We start from the raw sequence: 10,921 nt of genomic DNA on the forward strand, positions 1-10,921 counted from the left end.
TTCCTAAGTATAGGTTTAATCATGTTACTCATTCTCTTCCTTAATTCCTGTGGCTCCATATCACCTCTAGGATCAAATATAAAATCCTTTTTAGTTTTAAAACTCTCAAACCCATATCCTTCTTATCTTTCCAAGACTTACCTCCATGTCCAGTGACATTGATCTTCCTGGTGTTCTTCCATACAACCCTTCATCTTACCTCTGTTTGATGGAGTGCTTTTTTCTAAAGAGGAAATAGATGTTTGTTTGTTTTTCATGACAGTATAATAAAGTAAAATTGGCATTTCACCAGAGCTGCCTTCCTCCTTCCTCCCATTGGATTTGTCCTATATAGTTCAACATTAGGACCATGCAATATATTAACAACATGTGCCAGTGAAGAGGAACAGTGCAGGATGTTCATCTGAAAAACAAATGGTGACCAGATAGCACAATGATAAAAATTAAATCAGAAAAATCAATGGTGCCAAAAATCACACAGATGCTGTATCCTTCGAATTTAAATATATAAATGAAAAAATCTTGACATAAAACTTAAATGCTTATCTAAAGCATTTAAGCAAATAAGAAACTGTTTTCCCACCTCCCCACCCCTCCACCCCCAGTCGTTTTTGTAGATTTTGTTAGACTTCAGTGCTGCAGAAAGTATTCTGTCCATTCATTCTATATAAGGAAAAAAAATGATTTTAAACACACACACACACACACACACACACACACACACACAAATTGAAACCCAAAAATTATAGAAAGCACCATGTAATCTATTATTTCATTGATAATATTAAAAAATCCAGATGAGGAAACTCTCTACCAAAAAAGATCAGCACCTTCTCTACTACATATAATCTTAGAGAAAAACCTAAAATACTGAAGAGATTAGCAGCCTGCCCAGGTAGATATCAGAAGCAAGACTTGATCTGATATTTTGATCAGTTTGCCAACAACTTTCTAATCACCTTACTATACTGCCTCTTGGAATTCAATCACTTCATCAAAGAATGGCTACTGGAACTCTCAGGATGTGCCACAGTTCTCTTTTATTGTCCTGACTCAGTTTCCCTAAATTGTCCTGCCTTAGTTTCCCTGAATTGTTCTGCCTCAGTTCCTAATTATTCTGGTCAATACTAAAACACCACCCCTCCCTCCTAATCATGATGATCCAGATAAGGAGAAAGACCTATCTTAAACATCATCTGAATGTTGGGTGCCTCTCCCCATTCCAACTTATCAGAATGTTGGGTGCCTCTTAATCATTCTGTAATCCCAATTTATCAGATGTCCTCTGTTCCTCCCCCCACCATGTCAGAACCGGATCCATAGCCCTGTTCCAGCTCTCAGCACTCTGACTCTGCCCCTGCCTCAGTCTACCCCTGTATCTGAGCCATGTATGCATGTATATGTATATATGTATGTGTGTGTGTGTGTGTATGTGTGTGTGTATTCAGCCCTGGAACCAAAGAGAAAACATTTGATTAGGAATTTTAGGATGATTCTGAAATTATGGGAAATAATTTTATTATTGCTTTTGCATGCCAGATTTGTTCTGAGTAATCTTTTGGGAAGTTTTAAAATTGTGAGAAATAATTTTACTGTTTGCTATGCAGGCTAGATTTGGTTATCTTTGAGTATAAAATCTTAAGAACAATGGCTTGTTAAAGAGAAGTTCTGTTAATTTGCCTGAAAGGGGTCAAGTGTCTCTAATTAGGTCAAGTTTGTTACCTTTTGGAACACATTGGGCAATTTGTTATATTATATTATAACATTATAAGTTATGCTTTAAATCCAGCTCTGCTGGACATCTGAATAAAAGTGATTTATGAAGGATTGATTTGTAGGAGCAATTAAAGGTTTGGATGATTTTAGGGGGTAAGAGAAAGCATTGGGAAGGTATTTGAGAGAAGAAAAGAAGAGGTGAGGGAGGGAGAAATGGGAGAGGGTCTTTTGTCTTCAAAGGTAAAGATTCAACTTCACACCACTCCCCTTGCTCTCTGCCATTTTAGCAATGGAGCATAGTTAGAAAGATTGTGAGGGTAGGAATTGTTTAAGAAGAGACAGAGGAACGTTTTTAATGGAAGGATTTCTGTGTGGGAAAATTGAGGTGGGAATCTTTTGTCTAGGGGTGCAGTTTAGTTTGCCTTCCTTCCCCCCACCCCTTTGGAGGCGGAGTGGGGGAAGGGCAGCCACATGGAATCCTCTCTTCCTCCCCCAAACTAAATGTGTTCCAGCCATTTTTTTTTATCAAGTAGTAACTACCTGGTTTTTGGCTTAAAGGACCAAACTGTGATTTAAGTTAATTGACTGAATATACATAATGGTTTCCTTAGTTAAGGAATATGGTCCTAAATGTGATCCATACTTTGGTAGGGCTATTTCTAGAATCTTTCAGATTCTCTTATGTAAAGAGAATACCTAATACCATAGTCTATATAAATTTTACTTGATTGTATTGATTATATCCTGAGATTATGCTCATCATTTAAATTTTGAAAAAATTTTTTTCTTGGTCCTTTTGAAAATGTTTGTTATGGACAATATACAATTTGGGATATGTGTGTGTGTTAGGTATTTTAAAGCAAACCAATTTGTATCAATATAAGGTCATGGTAAATATCTGGTTTAGGATTTATCTGAAACTTTGGTTAATGGGATTTGTTATTACAGGCAAAATTTCTTGAGCTTATAGTTAATATTATTTGGGAGTTTTAAAGCTCCATTGGGATAATTATCTGGAGTAAAACTGGGTTAAAGTGGCTGTTTATCCTGTATGAGTTAGGGATCAGTTTTGATTGCTTATGTTATGTTACAGTTATATCCCTGCTTTTTTTCCTCCTGTGAGTGATTTCTATAATCAGAGCAATGGTCAATAGAAACTTAATGCACTTCAATTATGTCATATCTTGCTGTTTCCAATTTGATTATATGTAATCATTATATCCTAAATACTTGGACAAATAAGTAGTTAGCCTGGTCATCTATCTGTTACTGTATATTGTGTTTATTATATTCAAGTGTTTTTAAATGACAATTAACAGTGTTCTGTGAAACCTAACTGCTGTTTTATTTATGGGGAATATAGCTGACAGCCATTTCCTTGTCCTGTGAAGAAAACCTGTTAAGCTGCTGGCCAATCTATTTTGGCCTCCCCACATCTTATAGCAGTCCTTGTGGACCAGACTTTCTATATCAGACTGTTCTAACCCTTTTTTTGTTAGTTTTGTGGGGGGAAGAGATTAGATCTTGGTTAAACTACAGCCATATCTGGGACCTAGATCAACTTTGGTTGTCAGGACACACCACACCCATCGCCCTCCCTGGACTGAGAGTCTCCACCTATCAGCATGAAGCAGTTTTTGAATGAGACCATCACCCCTGCTCCTAGTGTACTTTGGAGTGATATGGAGAATTTGGGAATGGTTGAATAATTGTTAAACCCTGACTGGGTCATCTATTACTGTGTGTTTAAGATTTGGGATGGAAATTGTTAAACTTGTGTAACTATTGCTATTCTGGTTGAGGGATTTTAAGGAAACCCTACTGTACTAGTCTGTAGGAATTTTAATTCACTCTTGGGACTTATATATGGGATGGTTATTTGATCATCCTTTTCTGTGAGAAAAAAAAGGAGGAAGAGATAAGAAATTGAGAAAACTTGTACATTTTTCTCAAAAATACCTGAATGGATACTCCTAATTCCTATTCACTTTGCCTTAGGCACTTCTGCCCTACCCCCTATCTCACTAGTTCAGATTAAATTGGAAGCCTTCTAACAATCCTTGATTTCCTGGTTATGCTTTAACTTGAAAGCCCTTATTCTGCTGGAATTGCCCTGGCAAACTCAGTTTTGGGGATTATTTTTTAGAAACAATCAGAAATCAGACACCTGTCTTGGAACTGGGAGTCTCTCTAATCTGTTTTTCCCAGTCTTGTAACCCCAATTCCTTAATTAATATTTCAGCATTCTCAAAGGACTTTGCAGTTCGGTATCAGACCTCTAAAAGTTCAGGGTTTGCTTGCCTTGATCTAACTTTGCATACTCTGATCAGAAATCTGGATCCTTTCTGCAGCCTCTGGGTGGGGACAGGCAGAGCTACTCCAAGCCTCACCCTTCTCCCCTGAATGGGCAGTACAACTGTCTTGACCCCTGCTGCTCTGTAAGCAGAGGCTGTTAAATGCACAAATGACTGCAGACCCCTTAACTCACAGTGGAGTGTCCATCTCAAACTGGATTCTCTAGCTGAGATGCTCCAGAACTTCAGAGGACCTGACATGTTTGCAATAGGGAGCCTTTATATTGCTGAAGAAATGTTTAAGTGACTTGCTTAAGTCATACAATGACTTCCTATAGGTAGGTCTAGACATTATTGACCAACTTCTCCTGAATATTCCCTTCAGTGGGCTTTGAGAACACTTTTCTGTCCTAGTTCTATCTGACTTCTCGATCTTTGTTGCTGATTCTCCTTACTGTGGCTGTTCTGCAGGCTCTGTTCTAGCCCCTTACTATTCTTTCTCTATCCTTTTAATGACCTCATCATCTATTCAATTATCATATGAATGGTAATGACTCACAGATCTATATATATAGCCCTATATATGATAGTTACCAACAGGCCTCAGACCCACTTATAAGTTAGGAGTATGTGTGTCCCAAGCATCTGCTAGCAAAAATGGAGGGATGAAAACAATTTGTTCCAATGCTCAGGAAGATGGTTGAAGCACTTAGATCTTGGGCAGACATTGAAGATGCTAAAGCCATCTACTTCATCCAATTCCATTGCCAGTCATCTTGTCTGTTGTATTGCCAATAGACTTTGATGACTCTGGAAGAGAAGAGCTGATGACTTTGTGTAGCTCTGCATCACTTAAATACAATTTACACTTGAGTTAAGACATTCCACATTGATCATTATACACGTTAACAACAATACTATATGAGGATCAATTCTGATGGAAGTGGCTATCTCAACAATAAGAGGATTCAAATCAGTTCCAATTGATCAGTAATGAACAGAACCAGCTATACCCAGTGAAAGAACATTGGGAAATGAGTGTGGACCACAACATAGCATTTGTACTCTTTCTGTTACTGTTTGCTTGCATTTTTGTTTTTCTTCACAGGTCATTTTTACCTTTTTTCTAAATCTGATTTTTCTTTTGCAGCAAGATAAATACAATATATGTATTCATATTTATACAGCTAATATATACTTTTATGTATTTAACATGTATGGGACTGCCTGCCATCTAGGGGAGGGGGTGAAGGGAAGGAGGGGAAAAGTTGGAACAGAAGTTATTGCAAGAGTCAATGTTGAAAAATTACTCATGCATATGTTTTGTCAATAAAAATCTATAATAAAAAAGACATTCTTCATTATAGGATAAACAAAAATAACAAAGAACAATATGCAATATAAGTCTCCCCTTGAACGTCAGTCCCAAATCACCAATTGCCTATTGGACATTTCAAAGTTAAAGTCCCAAAGTCATCTCAAAACTCAAAATGTCCAAAATAGAAATCATTATTTTTCTCCCATAGCTCAACCCTATTATAAACTTCTTTAGTTCTGTCCAAGATAGGACCATTCTTCATTGCCCAGGTTCATAATCTTAGCTTTACTCACTACTGTTCACTCCCTTTCACATAACATGTTCAATCAGTTGTCAGCTCTTGCCATTTCTACCTCATCATTTCTCTCATCTTACTCCTTATCTTTTCTCACACATCTAATTCAAAGATTCATTGCTTTTCACCTAAATTATTACAACAGCCTCCCTGATTAAAGTTTCTTCTCATTTTAACTAATTCTCCACCCTACTGGTGAAGTGCTTTTCCTTAAAAGTAAATCTGTCCATGAAACTTCCTATTCCATCAACTCTAGCAGTTCTTCTAGATTACCTCTAAATTTCAATGTAAACCCTCTGTTTAGCTTCCAAAGTCCTAAACAACCTAGCTCCCAACTATGCTATCAGTCTCATTCATTACACATTACACCTTCTGAATTCTTCAATCCAGATAAACTGACCTTTCCTCTGCTCCTCATATTCTATCCCTCAGACTTTTACTGGCTTTCCTCCATGTCTAGAGTATACTTCTTCCTCACCTCCAGCTCACAGAATCCCTCTTCCTTTAAGCACCATCTTTTTCTATATGAAGCTCTTCCTGATTGTGTTTATTGTGTATAGTATATGTAAATATAAATTTACATGTGATGTCTAGTTGCCTTCTCCATTAGAATGTATTAGAATGTAAGCTCCCTACAAATAAGAATTGTTTCATTTATATATGTATCCCCAGACTTTAGCTCTGTATCTGGCAACTATAAAGTTCTTAATACTTATTGATTAATTGTGTCTAAAGTAGTAAAATTTACATGGCGTTGCCTCCACATGTATTATTTCGGCAGGTGGAAATAACTGAGCTTAGTATCTAATTAGGAATAATAGCTACCAAATCATATTTTTGCTTCCTGACAGCTACTCCCAGTTGAGCTTCCCACTCTAATACTACTCAACTTCTCCAAGTGGGAGACTTCCCAGGAACATCCTTGGGCTGTTCCAGGGTTTCTATCAATGGGAACTAAATCTTCTTCCCTTTTCCTCGTGAGACCTTATCTCTCAAGGAATCCAGAGATGTATTTTATCATGCTTAATCCAGACACTAGAATGGCTACTCTGGTTAAAAAAAAAAAAAAAAGTGATAGATAAGTAAGATAAGGAAAACCTGACCAGATCCCTAACATGTGGCATTAGTGTGCCTTTTTAAATATCCACAGGCCTTGAGTCTTTCTCTCCCTAAATTTGAAATTGTTTTCCTTTAAATGGGATAATGTAGCTGAACCACTTATAAATTGCAAAGCTAATCTAAAGAGATGAGTCATTATTTTTGCTGTGATAAGTCACAGCTCTCCATCCTCTCAATCATTCTTCCAATTTACACAGATTTACTCCCCTGATATATTTTTAGTTTAAGGGATTCCTCCAAAGATCCCCAGAAATGTAAAAAACCAAAGGAATCAGTAGTCCTCCCATCATATTCCAGATGTATTTTTATATTCTTGGGCTCTGCTAGTGGAAACCAAAAAATCTCTGTGTCTTTAGGGTCAGATTTTTCTCTAAACATTTCTTTAAACGGGAGGGAAGCAACTATAGGATATTTTTTTATTCAGTCAGAGCTAACTTCTTTCCTGTAGCAGATGCTCTACTGATGCAGACATGGCAACTCACTAGAATTATTCTGCAGAGATTGGGAATGGGGGTGGACCAGGAATGCTAAAGACTCCAGGGAGCAGATTATTCTAAAAAAAAAAAAATCTTGGCAGTTCATTATCTCATGTTAGCACCAGCTGCTAACTCAACCTGAACTAAACTATGGATTTTGACCACATTTTTATACATAGACATATATGCATATGTGTGCATTTATATATGTATATATATAGATATGTGTGTGTGTGTGTGTGTGTGTGTGTGTGTGTGTGTGTGTGTGTGTGTGTAAATTCAAACAAATAAATACAAGCTGGGCCATCAGAGGGAGAAAACTATGAAAGTGGCATGTAAAAGGAAAGAATGATTCAGGAAAAAATCTACCCAGGCAACCTTTCAGAAAACGTACAAACCGACATTTTTATGTTAACTTATTAGTATGGTATTATCATTGTTTTTGTCTCATATTTGTTGCACTTTCTTTGAAGTTTTAGTTATTGCATTTGATTAGCAAAGACCATCATTTAAAAAATAATAATAATGAATAGGTATCAATAACTTCAAGAAATAGTCCTACTATTGTACCCTAATGAGACTCCTAAGTTCAATTTTTCTGCAAATTGGTCTGAAAAATTGTAGAAAAGGAAATAGGAATCTGTTATGATATACCAACCTAATTGGACAAGTTCTTCAAAAGTCACAGTAAGTGAACTTTCTGGATTATTTGCAATTTAATTAAGAAATGATCTTCTATTTGATCAAAATTTCACAGGAAAGAGGCCAAGGGGGAGGATAGTTAAAGAATTAGGGGAGAGAAGCAAAGGCAACTGTCTGTCTAGTTATGATTTGGATTTTATTTTTCCATTTTAGCTTAGTCTACTTGCCCATAGTATACAGTTTAACAGCACCACCTGCTGGAATTAAATCTAAACTTCCATTCCTTTGCTCTTCATACTGTATCCCATAAAATATGAATGTTGAATCTACACACTGCCAAAGGCTACTTATTGCAAGATTAATTCATTTCCCCTCAAGAGAAATACTCTGGAACATGTATTATAATTGCAAAGAACATCAGTTTTTTGCAGACAGAAGACCTGGGTTAGAAATCCTAGTTTTGTGACCATATAATCTTGGCAAATCACTACGCCTGAACTGTGGTCAGTTTCCCTATCCATAAAATGAAGGTCATGACTTCTCAGGTCCCTCAAGTCCTGAATTTATAAATATATGATTCCATGAGAAAATACAGCAAATTTTATATTCTCTTGGAATAGAGATGGAAGGAATATTTTGATCATTCAAATATTCTTAGTAATTCTTAGTATTCCTAGTAATAGAATATTATAATAGATGTGTGAGTGCCTTGTTAAGGCACAATAATGGTACTATTTTTTTCTTGTTTTTCCTATGTTTTATTATTTTTATATTTTTAAAACATATGCAAGGGTAATTTTCAACATTGATATTTGCAAAACCTTGTGTTCCAATTTTCCTCTCTTTCCCCCACCCCCTACCCTAGATGGCAAGTAATTCTATATATGTTAAACATGGTAAATATATATATATATATATATATATGTATGTGTGTGTGTGTGTGTGTGTGTGTGTGTGTGTGTGTAAATCCAATATAGGCATACTTATACAATTATCAAGAAGAATCAGATCAAAAAGGGAAAAAATGAGACGGAAAATAAAATTCAAGCAAACAACAAAAGAAGTAAAAATACTATGTTGTGATCCATACTCAGTTCCCACAGTCCTCTCTCTGGGGGTAGATGGCTCTCTTCATCACAAGATCATTGGAACAGTTCTGAATTATCTCATTGTTGAAGAGAGCCATGTCCATCAGAATTGATCATTGTATAATCTTGCCATTGCCGTGTACAATGAAATCCTGGTTCTGCTCATTTCACTTAGTATCAGTTTATGTAAATCTCTCCAGGTCTCTCTGAAATCATCCTGCTGATGATTTTATCTCTTAGAACAATAATACTCCATAATATTCATATACCATAACTTATTCAGCCATTCTTCAACTGATGGACATCCACTCAGTTTCCAGTTTCTGGTAGGGGTCTATTTATAATTTTTGTTTTTAAAATTATGGTCTTTGCTAATCAAGCACAACTAAAGTTTTTAAGCAGATGCATTAAATATGACAGAAAGTGTATGTATGTGAATATTGTGAATTTGTACATATGCGTACAAATGCATATATGTGAAAATATGTGTGTACATGTATCATATAGATTATCAATTTTCAAAGACCTAGCATACAACTAAATAGACCTAACACTAAAATTGTACTCGACATGATTTTTGTATTTGTTAATGTAAGAAATTGTATATAGATCTATATGTAGTATATGTACACATGAATGCTCCACATATTCTGTACATATTAAATTATGTATATTTTGATTTGATAACCCTCGGGTTTTTAAATGTCTTCTGATTCACAGACATTACCAATCAGCAAGCATTTATTAAGTACCTACTGTATCCCAGGCACTACACAATATACTAGGCATTGGGGATTCAAAAACAAAATAGGAAGCATCTCTGCTATGAAAGATTTTATAGTAAAAAGAAAATAACATACATAAAAGTTAAATGAATAAATTTAAATGGAAATAGAATAAATGGATAACTATATAATAATAAAGGGAACAGTTTAATAATAAATAAATGGCAATAATGGAATAAATGGAAAATAAATATAAGATAATGGCAAGAAGGGAAGTTTACATAGATGTAAGGCTCAGGAAAGATTTGGTGTAGAAATAGAGCTTGAGCTGTGTTCCAGAAAGTTAAGAATTCTATCAGAAATGTAGGGGAGAAAAAAGTGCATTTCAGGCAGTAGAACAGACAGTGTATAGATATAGAGAAGGATGATACCATGTTATATGTGAGGAACAGCAAGAAGTCTAATCATTCTGGACCACAGATTGAAGAGTAGAAATGTAAAGCCATGCTGGAAAAAAAAAAGATGGAACTGGGTTTTTAAGAATATCAGAACTAAAAGGTATCTTAGAGATCACCTAGTCTAACTGGATCATTTTTACAGAAAAGAGTCTCATTAAAAACAGCAAGTATCATTTCATGCTAGATGTGCAAAATCATGTGTTTCACAGAAGAGCAAAGGTTAAGTTCCCATCATTCTATTTTTTCCCCTCCACACTGAGTCTGGAGGCAAAGCAATGTGTTCAAATGACAGCAGCCATTACTTACTTTAAGTAGATTCAAAAGGTTCTGCCCCAGTTCCAGTCTCCCCTTTTCTCTGATCTAGTCCCATATTTTTGACAGACTACAGGACATTCCTATTTATATGTGTCACTAGAGTATGAAATAAAATGTCAAAAAAAAAAAAAAAGAATCTATGTTCCCATATAAACCCTCTCTTTTTCTCCATTGTCATGCCATTATCTCCCCCCAGGGCCCTGGGCCCATAACTTCACATTCAAATTTGATGCTTCTCTTTCTTTCATTCTTCACTTCCAGTTTGTCAGCAAGACATGGTTCTTTCTCTTTAATACTTCCTGAATCTACTCTTCATCTCACAGTCTCAATCCATCACTTTCACACACGAACTAACATATCTTTGCTCTCCCTCTGTCTCCCCCTCCATCTACTGTAACATTCAACAGCAATAACTGTATTTTTGAATATCATTTTGATGTCATATCACCTCAGTGACTTTTAAATACTTGTCAAA

Source organism: Sminthopsis crassicaudata, chromosome 3 (assembly GCF_048593235.1).
Source record: "Sminthopsis crassicaudata isolate SCR6 chromosome 3, ASM4859323v1, whole genome shotgun sequence".
Classification (NCBI taxonomy): Eukaryota; Metazoa; Chordata; class Mammalia; order Dasyuromorphia; family Dasyuridae; genus Sminthopsis; species Sminthopsis crassicaudata.